Genomic DNA, 20,599 nt, shown 5'->3' on the forward strand with positions numbered 1-20,599 from the left:
CTGGGAAGAGGGATTTGAAATGTTAATGAATAAAATGATTAATTAAAAAGAATACTGAATATAGACATAAGCAGTATTAGTAATAAAATGTATTTATTTATTATCTTATAACCTTTATTTTAATAATCATGGAAATGAATAAAATATTATATAGTAAAGTTAACAATAACTAAAGTCTATACAAGTCAACAGAGTTAGAATATGTATTCAGGAAGGAACTTCACAGGACTAGAAGTATTTTCTTCACTTATTCATCAGCAAAACCAAAATAGAAAATAATCCATGGCAGAATTAGAACTAGAAAAAGGCAATTAGATTTATATTCTTCTTTCATAACGTATGCCCACAAACTGCATATGGTTACAAATGTAGTCAGAATATAATTGAGTTAAACTTACTTTTGAATATATAAAATATTAATATATATTAGGAAATTATACTATGGAACAGAAATCTTACTACAATCTATTTTATTTTTTATCTATTTTAGTCTTGTTTTACTCAGCTCTATCTTTCTTATAGACAATTAATTATATATTTTTCATTTGACCTTTCTGTATCTCTTTGGAAATGAAAAAAGTGACAGTTTTTTAATTCCCTTCCTTTTACTTACACACACACACGCGCACACACACCATCAACATCTATCTATATCTATCTTTCATCTATCTATCTATCTATCTATCTATCTATCTATCCATCCATCCATCCATCCATCCATCCATCCATCCATCCATCCATCTATCTCTCTATCTATCTATCAGCTATCTACCTATCACTTATCTATCATAAACATCTTGTAGAAAAGAAATCTGTAGGTCGAAGCTTTTTTGTCTGAGTAGGTGTCCAAAGATCTCCACTTGATGCTGGTTACACTCCTCTGGTTACTGACAATGGCCAGTTCAGGCTTCGTATCCCCCATTAGTAGGAGACCTAACTAGTTTCTACCTTGCCCCTGAAATTCACCCCAACTCCAGTCATTTCTCCCAGTATTCTCTCCCTCCATTTCTTGTACCTGGTCCCTCCTCTTTCTGTCTCCTCCCACCCACATTCATATCCATGAAATCTATTCCGTTTCTTTATTTAGAGGAGATTCTTGTGTGCTTTTGAGCCTTGATTTTAACATACCATCTCAGAGGCTGTAGCTTGTCCTTTACTTACACATAATATCCATGTATAAGTGAGTACATACCATGTTTGTCTTTTTTGCGCTGGTTTACATATCTAGAAATGATTCTTTCATGATACTTCTTAAATTATTGATGGGGTTTTATAGTTATTGAAAATAAACTTAGTTGTTGTGATATTTGTCTCTATAAAGTAAAATTTACATTTGTCAAACTATTTTAGCCAAGTTTTACTGATCCTGGAATTAATATGTTAACACATTTGCATCTTTGAGAATCACTTGCACTTTATGTGGCCTGCAGCATTTTCTGGTTTGTGGGTATGAAAGACTATCTAGATAGAAGCAGATACTAACTTAGATCTTTCTATTTTGGAATATATTATAGAGTATGAGAGAAAAGAAAAACTTTCATGAAAGCATCATTCTAAATATAGATGCAAAGGAATGTCCATATTAAAAAGTCTCATTCATTTTTTCAACATTTAAGAAAAATAGCTCACCATTCTGCTAAGACCCAGGTGTGCAACATATGGTCTGAAATTAATCTGCAGCTTACTTAAAAACATTAGTTATAGCACTTCTGAAACTGTAAGCAAATACAAAAAAGTACCCAATTTGTTAACCTACCTGCATATGTCAATCAGAATTCTTTGACACTACCTGCTACTGTTTACTGCTTCCAGCATTGGGGCTTAATTTGCAGGAATTAAATTAAGTATTATTGAATTTCTATTTGCAATTAACTCATGACATAATAATATTTGCCCATTTTTTCTACTAATGAGCTAAAGCAAAAAAGGATTTTAAGGTTTATTAAAAAGATTACATTTGGAAATATTGGTCATGCATACATATAATATTTATTACCTGGTGCTCATAACATGTCAAACTTCATTGCTCCACTACTATTTAAAAAGTTTATGGAATAGAAAAAATAATGGGAGAGGCTCCAACTGTTGAGGAAGGAGGAAGTTCAATATAGGAGGTGGAGTTTGAGCTACATAGAGCCCTAAGAATATTTGGTAAATCCTCAAGGAATCATATGTTAATTTAGCTAAATTATAAATAATATATTAACATTTATATTTTTATATAACATAATCAAGTTTATATATCCTTATATATATGTATATATATTAAATTAATACATACAGCATATATATATATATATAAATTAATATATATTAAAGGAAGTGAAGCCACTTGGGCTGACAGTGAACACTTCAATGATCATACAGCAAAAACCTAACACCTGGCATAAGAAAATTCATTTTGAATGGCTGCTAAGGACACTTCAAGTGATTTCCAAACAATAAAGATTATTATTGTAGCCCAGTATTGTCTCTGAAGTGCTGAGAATGAACCTCCACCCACCCATTGCTGAAGACACCATGCAATAAGAATGCAGGACTCCTTGTGCATCATCAAGCTGTATCTGACATGAAAGCCTCATTCATGTTGCCTAGATTCCATGCTTCTAAAAATGCTACACAAGCTGCTGAGGGAGGTCAGCATCTAATAGTCCCACTCAGCTATTACACCTCTGAACCACCACAGTTACCAGCATTTTAAATATGCATAAAGGTACAGGAAGTGACACTGACATATTGTTGGTAATAAACAGCTGTCTGTTTGAACTTAAGGCTCACTCAGCAGCTTGGAAACTATGCTAGTTCCTGGAAACTTAACAAGATTCCTGAGGATAGTTGGATCATGGGCTTTAAAAGAGAAACTGCTACCACCATTTTGTTAGGCCAGAATAATTCCCTACTATATTTTAAGTGTGGCTACTGCTCTGCATCAAAGAATATTCTCTTTATAGCAAATGGAGAGACTCACAGACAACCAGAACTGGACACAGTGCAGAGATCAACAGACTGTGGAGACACCATCCCCATTGGATTTTTCTACATCACAGTTTTTGGAATTATGTCTCAGTGAATATCATAGAAGAGTTGAGAAGGATTGTGAGAACCAGAATGCAGGAAGTAGGATGTGAAACAGTCTCTCTAACAAGTTACTGGATAACCAAGACAAGAACAATATTAATATCAAGAAATATGTTATAGTGAAGGAGAAATATATCATGATATCCCACTCTTAGACAAATAATTATATAAGTGCTGGCCAGATAATTAGCCTGTCCCAGTATAAGCCCTCTTAGTTGTGCAGACTGATGTTCCTTGAAACTAAATATGAATATATATATGTGTGTGTGTATATCTATATCTATTTTATATGGATATATAAAAATGTATGTATTTATGTAAATTTTTGTAAAATTTATATATAATATATATATATATATATATATGTCCTCTTGGAGACAGTAACAAGATGAAGAACTGTTGGAGGGAAGACTGGGAGGGGGATAATGACTGAATTGTTAAAAAAGTTTAAAGATAATTTTTTCTAGTTTTCCCTGTATTTATTATTAGTTATTTTCTTTATTTACATGTCATATGATTTCTCCTTTCCCAGTTTCCCCTCATAAAACAAAACAAAACAAAACAAAAAAAGACTAAAAAAAAAACAAAAACAAAAAACAACAAGAACAAACCCCTGTTGCTTCTCCCTCCCCCTGCTTGACACCCCACCCTCTCTCAATTATTGGCCCTGGCATTCACCTACACTGGGGCACAGAACCTTCACAGGGCCAAGGGCCTCTCCTCCAACTTATGACCGACTTTTCAATCCTCTGTTATACACATGCTGCCAGAACAATCAGTCCCACCATGTATACTCCTTGATTGGTGGTTGAGACGCTGGGAGCTCTGAGGGTACTAGTTAGTTCATATTGTTGTTCATCCAAAGGGGCTGCAAACCCTTCAGCTCCTTTGGTCCTTTCTTTAACTCCTTCATTGGGGACCCTGTACTCAGTTCAATGGATGATTATGAGCCTCTAGTTCTGTATTAGTTGGATATTGTCAGAGCCTCTCAGGAGATAGCTATATCAGGCTGGCTTGTCCTTCCTTCATTCTCTGCTCCATAGTTAGTCTCTGCAACTCATTCTGTGGGTATTTTGCTCCCCCTTTTAAGAAGGAATGAAATGTCCACATTTTGGTCTTTCTTCCTCTTGAGTTTCTTGTGGTTTGTAGGTTGTTCTTTCTGTGTTCTGAACTTCTGGGCTAATAACCACTTATAAGAGAGTGCATACTATGTGCGTTCTTTAGTGACTGGGCTACCTCACTCAGGATCATATACTCCAGATCCATCCATTTCCCTAAGAATTTCATAAATTTATTGTTTTTAATAGCTGAGTAGTACTCCATTGTGTAGATGTTCCACAATTTCTGTATCCACTCCTCTGTTGAGGGACATCTGGGTTCTTTCCAGTTTCTGGCTCTTATAAATAAGGCTGCTATGAACATGGTGGAGCATGTGTCCTTATTACATGTTGGATCATCTTCTGGGTATATGCCCAGGAGTGGTATAGCTGGGTCCTCTGGTAGAACTATGTCCAATTTCCGGAGGAACCACCAAACTGATTTCCAGAGTGGTTGTACCAGCTTGTAATCACACCAGCAATGAAGGAGTGTTCCTCTTTCTCCACAACCTCTCTAGCATCTGCTGTCACCTGAGCTTTTTATCTTAGCCAATCTGACTGGTGTGAGGTGGAATCTCAGTGTTGTTTTGATGTGCATTTCGCTGATGAGTAAGGATGTTGAACATTTCCTTGGTGCTTCTCAGCTATTCGATATTCATCAGTTGAGAATTCTTTGTTTAGCTCTATACCCCGTTTTTTAATAGGATTATTTGGTTCTCTGGAGTCTACCTTCTTGAGTTCTATGTATACATCCAATATTAGGCCTCTATCAGATATAGGATTGGTAAAGATCTTTTCTCAATTTGTTGGTTGCCGTTTTGTCCTATTGACAGTGTCTTTTACCTTACAGAAGCTTTGCAACTTTATGAGGTCCCATTTGTCAATTCTTGATCTTAGAGCATAAACTATTGGCGTTCTGTTCAGGAAATTTCCCCTCTGCCCATGTACTTCAGGCTCTTCCCTACTCACTTTTCTATTAGTTTTAGTATATCTGGTTTGATGTGGAGGTCAAGCAATCCCACTAAAATCAGGGACTAGACAAGGCTGCCCACTCTCTCCCTACCTATTCAATATTGTACTTGAAGTCCTAGCCCGAGCAATTAGACAACAAAAGGAGATCAAAGGGATATGAATTGGAAATGAAGAAGTCAAATTATCACTATTTGATAATGATATGTTTGTATACTTAAGTGACCCCCAAAATTCCACCAGAGAGCTCCTAAACCTGATATACAACTTCAGCAAAGTAGCTGGATACAAAATTAACTCAAGCAAATCAGAGGCCTTCCTCTACACAAAGGATAAACAGGCAGAGAAAGAAATTAGGGAAACAACACCTTTCACAGTAGTTACAAATAATATAAAATACCTTGGTGTAACTCTTACTAAGCAAGTAAAAGATCTGTTTGACAAGAACTTCAAGTCTCGGTAGAAGGAAATTGAAGAAGATCTCAGAAAATGGAAAGATCTCCCATGCTCATGGATTGGCAGGATTAATATAGTAATAATGGCCATCTTACCGAAGGCAATATAGAAATTCAATGCAATTCTCATCAAAATTCCAACTCAATTCTTCACAGAGTTAGAAAGAGCAATTTGCAAATTCATTTGGAACAACAAAAAACCCAGGATAGCCAAAACTATTCTCAACAATAAAGGAAGCTCTGGTGGAATCACAATCCTGGACCTTAAGCTGTACTAAAGAGCAATTGTGATAAAAACTGCATGGTATTGGTACAGTGACAGGCAGGTAGATCAATGGAACACAATTGAAGACCCAGAAATGAACCCATATACCTATGGTCACTTGATCTTTGACAAAGGAGCTAAAACCATACAGTGGAAAAAAGACAGCATTTTCAACTGATGGTGCTGGCTCAACTGGTGGTTAGCATGTAGAAAAATGCAAATTGATCCATTCCTATCTCCTTGTACAAAGCTCAAGTCCAAAGATAAATATTTTTAAAAAGAAGTGAGCATGCAGCAGAGCTTGAATTCAGGGTATCCTGGCCTGTCTCCTTCTACTGATTTGCCATAGTGAAGGATGAATTCACCTTACAGAGCCTGGGCTACTGATAATGAACGAATCCTTGAGAATGGAGGTCATAGCACTAAAACAAGCATCTGAATCCCCAGTAAATTACAGAAGAAAATGACAATGTAGTACAGATAATTACAACAGATACATTTTTAAAAAATAAAAATAACTCACTGCTTATCACAAAATACATCTATCTATCTATCTATGTATCTATCTATTGTTGAAATTTTAACTTTCATCCATTTTTATGACCCCACCTTCAATCTGTTTTGGGGATTATATAAAGACAGGATATCATTACAGAAGCAAACAAATGAGTGTTCTTTATTTTGTCATTATGTTAACAAGGAGAAAGGCCTCAGATTCCAACATTTCCTTCAAGACTATGTATCCCAAAAACCTACTTCCACTGAGCTCTGTCTCTTAAAACTTCCATTACCTCCTAGTTACATGATCCAGTCAGGGCCCAGATAGTAATATACGACTTCACAGAAACATTTAATATCCAAATTATAACAGATTTATTTTACTTTTTGTAACAGCTATGGATAATGAAATCCAAAATGAGAATAGATACACTGATATATTTTATTGGTCCTGCCTGTTTCCAAAATGGTACTATGTTGCTCTGTCTTACAGGTGGGAGATGAAAAACGTGTTCCCATATAGAAGAAAAAAATGAAGGTATACAAAAGGACACAAGAAACATACATACTCCTCCCCCCAGTCCCTTTAGATAGACACTAATATCATCCCCCCACTAGGGTGCAAGTCTGCAGGGCATATCACCTTCTAAAATCTGTACCATTTTGTTCAGTTGTGTTGGAAAGTAAATGCAAAATGAATTTTACAAAGACTCAAGCATTCAAACTATGGAACTTGATATAGTCATTTGGGTCAATTTCCTGTTCCTTGAGCACTCTATTAGCATCCCAGTATAATAACAATAAACTCTTTACTACTATAGGTTGTAATAAGTCTCAATATTTGTACCTAATGGTATCTTACTTTTCCTGTTTCTTTATTTCTTTATTTTTATTCTTTAATCTTTTTTTACAGTCTAGTCTTTATTACAGTCTAGTCTTTATTACAGTCTAGTCTTTACTCCTGGTTCACCTTCTGACTATCTCACATCCCACACCTCCTCCCAATCACCTGTTTCTAAGAGGATGCCTCTCACCCTGACTCCACAAGACCTCTCCACTCCCTGGGGTCTCAAGTCTCTCCAGGGTTAGGTGTATCTTCTCTGACTGAGTCCAGATCTCTGCTATATGTGTTGGGGGCCTCATATCAGCTGGTGTATGCTGCCTGGATGATCGCTCAGTGTCTGAGAGAATCTGGGGGTCCAGGTTACTTGAGACTGCTGGTCCTTCTATGGGGTCACCTTCTTCCTCAATTCTTCCAGCTTTCCCTAATTCAACCACACAGGGATCAGCAGCTTCTGACAATTGGTTGGGTGTAAATGTCTGCATCTGCCTGTTTCAGCTGCTTCTTGAGTCTTTCTGAGGGTAGTCATGATAGGTGTTTGTAAGCACACCATAGCATCAGTAATAGTGTCTGGCCTTGGGGCCACCCCCTGAGCTGTGTCTCAGTTTGGACCTATCAGTGGACCTCCTTTTCCTCAGGCTAGTCTCCATTTCCATCCCTGCAGCTCTTTCAGGGTGAAACAATTCTGGGTCTAATTTTGACTATGGGATGGCAACCGCATCCCTCCACTTGATGCCCTGTCTTTCTACTTGAGGTGGATTCTACAAGTTCCCTCTCCCCCACTGTGGGACATTTCATCTAAAGTCCCTCCCATTGAGTCCTGAGAGTCTTTCATCTACTAGGTCTCTGGTACAGTCTAGAGGATCCCCCAACTCCTACCTTTTGAGGTTGTCTGTTTCCATTCTTTCTGCTGACCCTCATTCCTGTCCCCCAATAACTGATCATGTTACCCTCTTCCCCTCCCTGTTGGCTTTTCCACCAAGGTCACTCCCTCCCTTCCCCATCCTTTGATTGCTTTTTTCTCCCTCCTAAGTAGGACTGGGGCATCTCATTTGGACCCTTCAGATTGTTAGCCTTCTTGAGTTCTGTGGATTGATTGTATCCTGGAAATTCTATGATTTTTTGGTTAATATTCACTTATTATTGAGTAGATATCATATATATCATCTTGGGTCTGGATTACCTCACTCAGGATAACATTTTCTACTTCAGTCCATTTGCCTCCAAAACTCATGGTGTCCTCCTTAATAGCTAAGTAGTATTCCATTGTGCAAATGAATCACATTTTCTGTATCCATTCTGTTGTGGGACATCTGGGTTGTTTCCAGCTTCTGGCTACCACAAATAGGCTGCTATTAACATAGTGAAACATATGCCCCTGTGGCATGGTGAGGCATCTTTTGGGTATTTGCCCAATAGTGGTATAGCTGGGTCTTCAGGTAGACTATTTCCAATTTTCTGAGGAATCTCCAGATTGATTTCCAGAGTGGTTGCACCAGTTTGCACTCCAGGCTAAGTGGGAAAGAATTGTTCTGACTCACAGTTCAAGAAACGGTTGACAATGAAGGGAAAAATTAAGGCATAAGAAGTTTAAAGCAGCTGCAGGAAGAAGGGAACAATTAACTAACACTAATACTTGACACCATTTAAAATGTCCAGGATCTTCACCCAGGAGTGCATTACCCAAAGTAGTGAGTCATCCACCTTCAGTTATCACAATCAAGATAATCCTTCATAAGCTTGGACAAATGCCTATCTCCCTAGTGAGTCTAGATCTTGTCAAACTACCCAACTGGGATGGTGTATCATCTCTAAATGTCTTTCTTTCTTTTTTTTTTGTAAATACTCACATTGCCTCTTCAAGATATTTATACTTTTGCATGCAATCTTGAATTTGTATTTTCCAAAAATAAAAGATTCTCAGATTTAGTTGATATTGCACTTAGAGATTAATTTAAAAACGTATTTTTTACTCTATTAGACCTCTTGCTGCAGTTACTAGGAGTAGAGCTAAAGGAATTTAGAGCTTCAGTTTTACATTATATAAACAATAGTTTATCATATTACATAGTGAATCTTGAAATCTACCTCAGTCATTGTCGATTGACACCATTTTTATTTTTTATTAGAAATGGTATTTTAACAAAACATTTTCATTATTTTATATTAATATTAATTAATACATTAGACAGAATGTACATCTGATTTTATATTGTCTTTTAATCCAACACACATGGTATTGTTCACTTACTACTTTGAATTATGTATTATGTTTGAATTTTTTTAAACAATGACATATGACTAAATTTTATTTCTTTCATTTCTACAAATTTAGACATTTTGCAAGTACTGGTGGAATATTTTAGATTCATGAAAAAATATAACAAGATGTTAGAGCAGTTTCTGTCCTTTAATAACATATTTTATTGTTTTTATTTTATTTTATTTTATTTTATTTTTGCTTTGTTATTTGTTTTATGGGGAATTTTCTAAAATACATTCTGATCTTATTTATTTCCTCTCTCCACTCCTCCCAGTTTTATTTCCCCCATATTTCCACACATTTCCAATTTTGTATACTGGTTTTTCTTTTTGAAAATCCATCAAGCATTATATGTGTGGTTTCAGTGGGACGCTGTCAATCTACCATGGGTCACATCTTCAAAAAAATCTCAATATTCCTCCTCCAACAGTTATTAACTGATAATAGCGCCTCAGGGGTGGGACTTCATGCTCACATCTTGTCACCTGTGGTGTGTTACCATATTTTTTTCTTCTTGACATTTTATGGAGTACTTTTTCATAGATTTCAGTTACTATTTGCCAGTTATTCATGAGGAGTTTTAAGAAGATTACTGTGTTCACTGCAAACAGGAACATACACATTATTCCTCCCAGAATGTGATACTCCTTTTTATAATTTTGTTTATAAACTATTGTGTATAAAATATAAAACTGAAGCTCTAAATATAAAATCAACTTGCTTTGTTGAGTTTCAATAGTTCTCAAATTTGCTGTATATAATAAACAAATCGACTAAAAGCATACATACTTGATTTTATAAGGATATATATTTATATGTATATATTATTCTATCTATTCATCTATCTGTCCATATATTATATATATACACATTATACTGTGCTATCTGGAAGGAGTTGCAGAGATTAACTATGGAGCAGAGACTGAAGGAAGGGCAAGCCAGCCTAAATATATCTATCTCCTGAGAGGCTCTTAGAATACAGGAAGAACAACCCACATTCCACAAGGAACTCAAGAAGAAGGAAAACCAAAAGGTGGACATTTCATTCCTTCTTAAAAGGGGGAACCAAATACCCACAGAAGGAGTTGCAGAGATTAACTATGGAGCAGGGACTGAAGGAAGGGCAAGCCAGCCTAAATATAGCTATCTCCTGAGAGGCTCTGACAGTACCTGACTAACACAGATGTAGAGGCTCACAGCCATCTATTGAACTGAGTACAGGGTCCCCAGTGAAGGAGTTGGAGAAAGGACCAATGGAGCTGAGGGGTTTGCAGCCCCTTAGGACGAACAACAATATGAACTAAGTAGTACCCTCAGAGCTCCCAGGGTCTCAACCACCAACCAAAGACTGCACATGGAGGGGTCTGATTGTTCAGGCAGCATGTGTATAATAGAGGATTGAAAAGTCGGTCATAAATTGGAGGAGAGGCCCTTGGCCCTGTGAAGGTTCTGTGCCCCAGTGTAGGGGAATGCCAGGGCCAATAATTGAGAGAGGGTGGGGTGTCAAGCACGGGGAGGGAGAAGCAACAGGGGTTTGTTCTTGTTGTTTTTTGTTTTTGTTTTTTTTTTAGTCTTTTTTTGTTTTGTTTTGTTTTGTGGGATGCAACAGGGGTTTGTTTTTGTTGTTTTTGTTTGTTTTTTTGTTTGTTTGTTTTTTGGAGGGGAAATTGGTAATGGAGAAATTTACATGTAAATAAAGAAAATATTTAAAAAAACAAATATACAAAGAAATTAACAATATTAGAAATGAAATATGGGTTCTTATTTGATTGTTATATACAGTAAATTTGAGAACTACTAAAGCTCAACAAAGTAAGTTCATACTGGAACAAAATATTTAATATACCTGTTGATATCACTAATGAAGTAGTTTGACATACAATAGTCTCAAAACAACTTTATTCTTCAAATATTTAATACTTATGTGACACATAAACAAGCCCATAGCAATGTGGAAATTTCCCTTTTATAAATTGAAAGTAAACTGGCTTCAAAACATATATTATATTAAAACAATAACTCAATTTAACACCTATTAGATGAAAGAAAATAGTAGCTACAACCAGCAAGAGTTTAGTGGATAAATTTTATCAAGATAGATATATTATTGTTTTTATTTCTATTTCAGTACTGAATATTCATCTTTATTTCCCCACAGCTCCTAGAAAGTGATGTCTCTACTTTTGATTATTTTATTCACTTGTAGTTTTATACATGTATACAATTCATTCTGATTATTTCCAGTTCTACCTGTCCCATCTCCCTCCTACCCTCTCAGTCCCTTAATTATATATGGATACCCATATTTATAACTTTCTGTTTTGTTTTGTGATCCACTGAGTTTAATGATGCTCATCTGTGTGAACCTGGCTTTGCAACTATTCACGGGAGCCTGGTGGATGCTACAAGTATATACAATTAAAGATAATGTTTCTCCGTTCCCAGAATCTATCCATAGCCAGTAGTTCACCAGTAAGTGTTAGGGGCCCATGTGTCCCTCCAACATTCATAGCAGTCTCTTGACAGAGCCAATCTTTTGCATGTCAGGTAACCAGAAGATAGAGTTTCACAGCCCTCTCCCTTTCTCTGACTCTTAAATTCTTTTGTGAAGTTCTCTGATTCTTTTGATGGGTTGGTATTGGGATGATAGTAGCTTGTTTTTTTGTAGGATAACTACACCCCACCCTCTCCCACTTATTGGCCTTGGCATTCCCCTACACTGGGGCACAGACCCTTCAGAAGGCTGAGGTCCTCTCCTCCTATTGATGATCGAATTTGCAATCATCTACTCTACACATGCTGCCAGAACAATCAGACCCACCATGTGCAGTCCTTGGTTGGTGGTTGAGACCCTGGGAGCTCTGAGGGTACTACTTAGTTCATATTGTTGTTCATCCTAAGGGGCTGCAAACCCCTCAGCTCCATAGGTCCTTTCTCTAACTCCTTCACTGGGGACCGTGTACTCAGTTCAATGGATGGCTGTGAGCATCTACATCTGTATTATTCAGGTACTGTCAGAGCCTCTCAGGAGATAGCTATATTTAGGCTGAGTATGAATATTTGTTTAAAAAGTTATTTAAGACATGAAAGTTATATTCTATTTCATGCACCAAACCAGGCGTATTTAATCAGTTATAGCAGTACATTTTCTTCTTTCTCACTTGCTTTATTAAGTTATATATGTTTTGTTCAGTCAACAAAAAAATTTATTGATTATTTATATTTTTCTGATTGATTTCTTCTGTGTTTAAGAATTTCAGAATATAAAATTTCTGTTGCTAAAATAATTTTTCTATCATATTTACATTAGGTGTATATTTTCTGTATTTCTTTAAATTCTACATTCTTAACTTAAATAAACCTGAATTTTTTAACATTCACCATATGCTTAAGCATATTCAGTACGTTTTTATTTGCCTGTGGCAATCAACTCTGATTAACCTGAAAATAAAAATAAAAATCATTATAAACTATTAAACTTTATATGAAATTGTGACTGAACGGGTAAGTATGTATTTATGCAATTGTTTCATGGTTTAGTGTTATTTTAAAACAAATTGTAAGTAGTTTATGATGCATGCAATAATATAAGGCAAAAATTAACTTTGGTTTATTTCACCTCTTATGTAATATGCATGATTTTTAATCAAGACCTTTCAGCAACTTGTGAATACAAAGTTTGATACTCATTATAAGAGTATCTGTAGTGAACATTTCAACACCTGCAGTGAATTATGATAATTAAGTTCTATATCGTTCTGTTCTTACCTTTCCTTCCCATCCCCTACTGTGAAAATTCAATTTCCAGATGCTTTTGATGTTTCTAGTTTAAAGGTGTGAAAGATATTTGCCTCTTCTGAGTGTTCAGGTTTGTCACATTAGAATTCATTCTGCAGCACTATTTCAGTGCTGGCTTGTGTCTCCAGTCAAAATAGGACATCCATATATTTTTTTAAAATAAGGACAGAACAGCTTCAGCATGAGAGGACAGAATTCAGTAAACCGATCTTAATGCTTCAGATCATTCCAGTTTATAATTATGAGAAGAAAAGCAGTTCCACTGAACTATAGTAAAAAATCACATTGAGTTGCCAGTCTGAAACATGGAATAAAATTCATGTAGTCTCATTTTCTTTTGTAATCAATTGAGAAAACTCTCCCTCATATAAACAAAATTGTTATTAAACAAGATAAACAATATAGTATCATATCAATTATACCTATAATCATATAGCTCTATTAAGTAGCATTATTACAGCTGGGCAGTGGTGGCACACACATTTAATCCTAGGACTTGGGATGCAGAGACAGGTGGATTTCTGAGTTCGGGGCCAGCCTTGTCTACAGAGTGAGTTCCAGGACAGCCAGGGCTATACAGAGAAACCCTATCTCGAAAAAAACCAAACCAACCAACCAAACAAACAAACAAAAAATCAAACAACAAAAAAGTATTATTATTATGGTGTTAGCAAAAATTTCTATTACAGAAATATCTAGATGTAAGTGTTTGATTACTTCAGTTCTATAAAATAGATAAAGGCAATTTATGTGTGGAAAATATAGAGATGCCATCTATAAAATTTTTCAAGGTTTTAAATTAGCTTACTAGTGTTATCTAGTTGTTGTTGTTGCTAGATCTGGTCATTTATTGACATGTCAATTTTATGACAAATTAATATAATTTTATTTAAAAGTATAAAAATTTGAGTTCATTCAAATGAAACTGTAAATACAGATGCATAATTAATATTTGTACAATGTGTCTAAATATTCATTTACATTTATTAGCAACAGCTGTTTCCTTATCAATTTAAGAATTAATGTAATGTGTCCAAATCTATTTATCTTAGAATTGGCAAGTATTTTTTTCTGAACATAAAAGAAAAAAAACTAAAAATGTATGGCATTTAACAAGTGTGTGATTTGGGGGAAGGAGGCATGGCTCCTGGAGCTTACTGCTTCCACTTCCAGAGGATTCAATACTCAATACCCACATAGCAGCTCATAACTCTCTTTAAATTTCCTTCTGGAAGATCCAATGCAACTTCTGCAGTCTGTGGCTTACCAGACAGACATGGCAAAAAGAATTACATAGAGGTAAAACATTCACTCAAAAAGTAAGAAAAAGATAAACAATTTTTCAAGTGTGTGGCTTCAAACATGTATTTCTGACACTCAAAACTTTCCCTTTAAAATTACTTTTATTTATTTTAATTTACTTTTATTCTTTAATCCTTTTTTACAGTCCAGACTTCATCCTACTCCTGGTCTGCCCCCAAACTGCTCTCTATCCCATACTCCTGTCTCTAAGAGGATTTCCCTGCCACAACCCACCAGGCCTCCCCACTCCCTGAGGCCTCAAGTCTCTTAAAGGTTAGGTGCATCTTCTCTCACTGAGGCCAGATCAGGCTGGATATGTGTTGTATATATGTCAGGAGCCTCATATCAGTTGTTATTTTTTACAATCCAGTCATTACCCCCATCCTGGTCCACCCTTCCATGGTTCCTTATCTCATTCCTCCTTCCTATTTCCAAGAGAATGTCTCCACCTTGCCCCTAAGATGATCTTTTCTAATCTCATCCATTTGCCTGCAAATTTCATGATATCATTTTTTGATGGCTGAGTATTACTCCATTGTGTAAAAATTACATTTTCTTTATCTATTCTTTGCATGCTATGCTTCTAGGTTATTTCTAGTGTAACTATTACTAATGGAGCTGCTATGAATGCAGTGAGCAAGTGTCTTGGTGGTATGATGTCTTTTGAATATATGACTAGGAATGATATAGCTGAGTCTTGAGGTAGATCTATTCACAATTTTCTGAACAACCATCAAATTTATTTCTAACGTGGTTGTACAAGTATCCCATCAGCAATGGAGGAGTGTTACCCTTAGTCCACATCCTTATCCACATGGAATATCACTTGTGCTTTTGAGCTTAGCCATTTTGGCATGTGTAAGATGGGATTATTTTCATTTATATATGCCTGATGATTATGGGTATTAAACATTTCTTCAAGTGTTTCTTGGACATTATAGATTCCTATGTAGAGAATTCTCTGTTTAAATATATACCCCATTTTTAAATTAGATTGCTTGGTTTATTGATATCCAGTTTCTTGAGTTCTTTATTTTAGATATTACTCCTGTGTCAGATGTTGAATTAGTGAAAGTTATTCATAATCTGTCTCTTTGGATCTTTGAGACTGTTATTTTTTTCTTTTTTATTCTTTAATCTTCTTTCTAATAGTCCAGTCTTTATACCCCTGCTGGTCTGCCCTTTGACTGTTCCTCATCCCATACCTCCTTTCCTACACACACATCTCCAAGAGGATGTCACCATTTCTGGCCGCACCCCACCAGGCCTCCCAACTCCCTGAAGCCTTGAGTCTCTTGAGGCTTAGGTGCATCTTCTGTCACTGAGTCCAGACCAGGCAGTTCTCTGCTATGTATGTGTTGGGGGCCTCATATAAACTTGTGTATACTGCCTGGTTGGTGGCCTAGTGTCTGAGAGAACTTGTCATTTTTTTTTTAATTTTTAGATTATAATCTGTAAATATTTTCTCTGCCTATGTATTGGTTTCTACCAGGAAAGTTAGATTAATTTAGACAAAAACATCTTAACTCTACATGATAAAATATGCATTGAGTTTTTAGATTTCAATCTTGTTTGATTCTAATGGAGATGAAAATTGTATTAAGTAGCTATTACATTATTTTAATACCATAATTTATCTTAAAAATATATTGTTAGGAAAATACCATCTAATCATACTACCCTCATACATAAGAAAACATGGACTTTAATCTTAATTTCAGAAATATCCAATACCTTGTATTCTCAAGTGTACATGTGAGAGCATCAGAACTTTTGAACTTGTTTTTAAATGAGGAATAAATATACATGAGAGATGTTGAGAATAATCCTCTAAAAGCAAAAATGACATCAACTTCCTCATATGACCTGTCTCCATTTACTTTTACTTTGAGTGAAAAAAAATAATGTGATTGGGACCTCAAGGATAAGGTATGGTTGATAGAGAACTCTTAGATTTTTGATGGAGGCCTTTAAAATGACATTGAGACCCTTGTTGAGGAAATAGAAATTTGTCAGGAGAAGTGTTAATGCCATGCACAGACAGATAGCTGAAGTTTAGAGGAGCCCTAAGAAGGCATGAGGCACCAGCACCTGAGATAGATAGCATGATAAGGTCTTGGAAGTGTCTGGTTTTCAGGAGATGGGGCAGCTTTCTCAATACAAATCTAAGCACAAGTTTTCTGATTCTCTGGCAGGAGGGTGGGGAGAGTCCAAGAAACACATATGTGATGTTATTGCCTCCTTTGTTGTTAACTTGTTTCCACTTGGAGAAATCTTGGTCTTGGAATATCTTTTTGGAGGGAGTTACAGAGAATATTTCAGTAGGATGCTGTTCCTATCTGTGAAAAGAGGAAATCTCAGACAGAGCAGTGACTAAATCCTAATGTTGCATTTTATGGAATGGGATTGGATTCAGGGAGATATTTCTCCTTGAATGTTACCATTTACACACAATTAATTTTAGGGTTATTTGTGGTTCAAAATATTGTATTATTGTTTGATCTCAGCTTAATATGATTCTTCTTCATTACTTTTACTTAAGATTAGTCAACGAATCAAAGAGTGTTAACTTGATTCCTGTGTTTTAATCTTTTAGTTTTCTTTTATGATGGGAACATAATGTAAAGTGAAAAACATTATAATGTCTATAAAATTATAAACTGTCATATTAAATTATCAGCCAAATATTTGATTTATCTCTTATTGATCGTAATTGCTCAATTATGATCAATAAGATTAATCATTAAGATTAAGATCATTAAGATCATTAATTATGATCAATAAGATTTATTTTTGAACTGTGATCATTTCTATTGAACATAAATGCTGAACATTGATAGCAAAATAGTATCATTGAAAGTAAAAGTGAAAACCTCAATTTAATATAAAAATATATTCTTGACACCCCATATTCCTATGTACATGCTCTTATACATATATCAAAACTTTAATGGGACTAGAGAAATTACTTTTCAATTAAGAGAACTTCCTGAACTTGTAGAGGACATAGTTTTGGTTTACAATACCTACATAGTGGTTCACAACTGTCTTCAACTCTAATTCTGATGCTTCTGGTCTCCACAGGTACTGGGTACATACAGGGCATACATATATACATTATGCACATACATGCAGGCAAGATAGTCATACACATAAAATAAAATAAATATTTTTTATAAAATTTATTATTTTTAAGGATTTTCACATACTTTCTCAGCAACAAATACTGAAAACAAACAATACATTTGAAACGAATCTTATGAACATCAACTTTCATTTAATTATGAACATTAATTAACTTCTTGAATGAATAATATAAAACACTCATTATTTTCCAACATATGTTTCATGTCTATAAATATTGATGTTAACAAAAAGGCTGCCATTCTCATGAGAGGAACTTCATCTGCCTGACTGTGTTTGAGCAAAGGTGTTCTTAGTACATGTGCTTGAATCTGACTTTCTATTCCTCACTTGACCACTCTAGATTTTGGGATAATTGAATCCCGTAATTCTATAATTTTATCAACTTCTTCCTTCAAGCAGTCTCAATTTCTCTCTCTTTCTCTCTCTCTCTCTCTCTCTCCCTCTCTCTCTCTCTCTCTCTCCCTCTCTCTCTCCATCTCTCTCTCTCTCTCTCCCTCTCTCCCTCTCTCTCTCTGTCTCTCTTTCTCACTGTGTGTTTGTATGTGTGCCTGTCTCTCTCTCTCTCCCTCTCTCCCTATGTATAGGGATATTTCTCTATAGAGAATCCTAATACAAGATTTAAATATTATTTATATTTAAAAATTAATAGAAAAGCAAACATATGAGAGAAGTAGTCAATTAAAATAAAAAGAACAGGAGGTAAACATAAATAGAGAAAATAAGAGATCATATAGATAGGTTAGACTATGGGAGTATACCCATACATCCATAGATATTAATGTTCATAAATTTTTATAAAATGTTTTATAAATAGATTTGCATTTTGTTCAATAGAACACATACATATAAAGAAATATATAAATGTATAGTTCACTCAAAGTCTCCTAAAAATCTGTTGTGTAAAAAGACAAATAAGTGGTAATAATTATTACCCTTTAAATGAGTGACTAAATATCTGAACATTCAAGCTCATAATTCTCACCAAGACATAAAGGCTAGTCCTACCAGATAATTTGGCAATACCTTGAGTGAATCTTTTACCCATTAATTAAGGAGTGACATAAAAACTGTTCACCCTGACATTATTTGATAATTTTGATATTAATTAAATATCAAAATGAGATAAGGACAAAATTCAAAATCAAAGTGTTTTACAAACATCCTTTTCAATTCAGATGTGAAGGCAATAAGATATGAAATATGTTACTTAAACAATGACATCTAAACCAGCTGTTGTTGGAATCTGGCATTGAATCATTATGTTCACCATAATAGATCATTTATTGTACTGGCTGATTAAAAGATCATCATAATGATTATTAAAGTTTTTAGTTACTTTAAATACTGAATGATTAAATAAGAACATTTAATTAATTAAAAATTTATGGGGACATTCCCAGTACATGAAAGCACCCATTAAACAATGTACTCAATTACAAAAGAAAGACTTAGTAGCATATTGACAGCCAGTACCAAAATAAAGATATATACAATTACTCCTGAGATATCTTTCAGTATCTATTATTGCAAAAAGATAGAGCAATCTGCTGCATTGGTAGAATTTGATTGGGTCAATGTGTTTATGTGGAATTTGTTTTTATCCTCCAATTACAAAGCCACCTAAACTAAAGATACACCAAAAATATGTTGCAGAAAATCAAAATAGACTGACAAGATGTTTATAGCAAAGCAGTCATCCTAAAATAGACATAAAAGTTTTCAACGTACAGAAAGAAATGTAAAGAATATGCATTTGAGTAGCAAGTTTCAATAAACATATCCTAAAAGCTACATAAGAGATAGATTTCTGGAAAATTTCTTAAAATCAATCAACAGTTACCTGTCTATTTGAAAACATTAATAATAGTGTCAGAGTACCCAAAATGACTCAGTTTCTCATTAAGGAAAATGAGTTATAAAACGTGTCTCCAAGTGGAAGTCTGGCTTTGAGTTATTCTGCACTTCTCTCTCACTGTATCGTTTCATACATCTGTTGTATAAGTCTGAGTTTATTCCTGACTGAAAACCTCTCTTGTAAATCTGTTTTTTTCTTGAATATGTGTCTGTGCCTCCTTCACAAAAGTGTTTTCTCTGTGTTTATTGAGTATCACAAAATCACATGGAGAAAGAGTGAGTGATACTTGTCAAAAATATGTAAAAGTTTTACAATGGATTACATCACCAAGTCCAACTCACCCCAACTTACCCAGATAACAAACAAAAAGACAAGAACAAGCAAAACTGAATGAAGTTTCCAATATTTATGATGTATAACTGTCTTATATGGTTTTCAACATTTTACTGTATTTTCTCTCTTCAGAACTTATTTCATGTCTCAATTGAAGTATCCTAGTTTTCTAGAACAAAGAAAGTCACAAGGCAAAAAGCCATTAGTGAATACATTGGGATAGCAAAGTTGTTCCATGGTTTCAAGATGTTGTGAGATGACATTCTTAGCTTTTGTGTTGATGGAAGTTGGTGACTTGCTAGATGAATAGATTCTAAAATTCAAATCCATTGTCATATTAGCATATTAGTTCTGACACAGAGGTGGGCAAGAAATGGCTGTTCCAAAAACCTAGAGCTAGTCTTGGTAAGATCCTTAGCCCCAGCAACATTTCAAATCTCTATACAGTGCTGAGATTCTAACCAGTCCAACTGAATCTGAATACAAGCATTCTGTTTGTTTGGTTTTTTGTTTTTATTTTCTGCCACCCCCCACCAATGAGTTCTACCTACATCTGTGGGTGAGGGACATGGAAGAGAACATAATTTATGATTACAATACTCAGGATAGCAAGACAGTAGATCTCTCCTTGGGCATGGTGCACAGATGAGCTAACTGAGAGAGAGAGAGTGAGAGAGAGAGAGAGAGAGAGAGAGAGA

Source organism: Mastomys coucha, unplaced genomic scaffold, assembly GCF_008632895.1.
Source record: "Mastomys coucha isolate ucsf_1 unplaced genomic scaffold, UCSF_Mcou_1 pScaffold6, whole genome shotgun sequence".
Classification (NCBI taxonomy): Eukaryota; Metazoa; Chordata; class Mammalia; order Rodentia; family Muridae; genus Mastomys; species Mastomys coucha.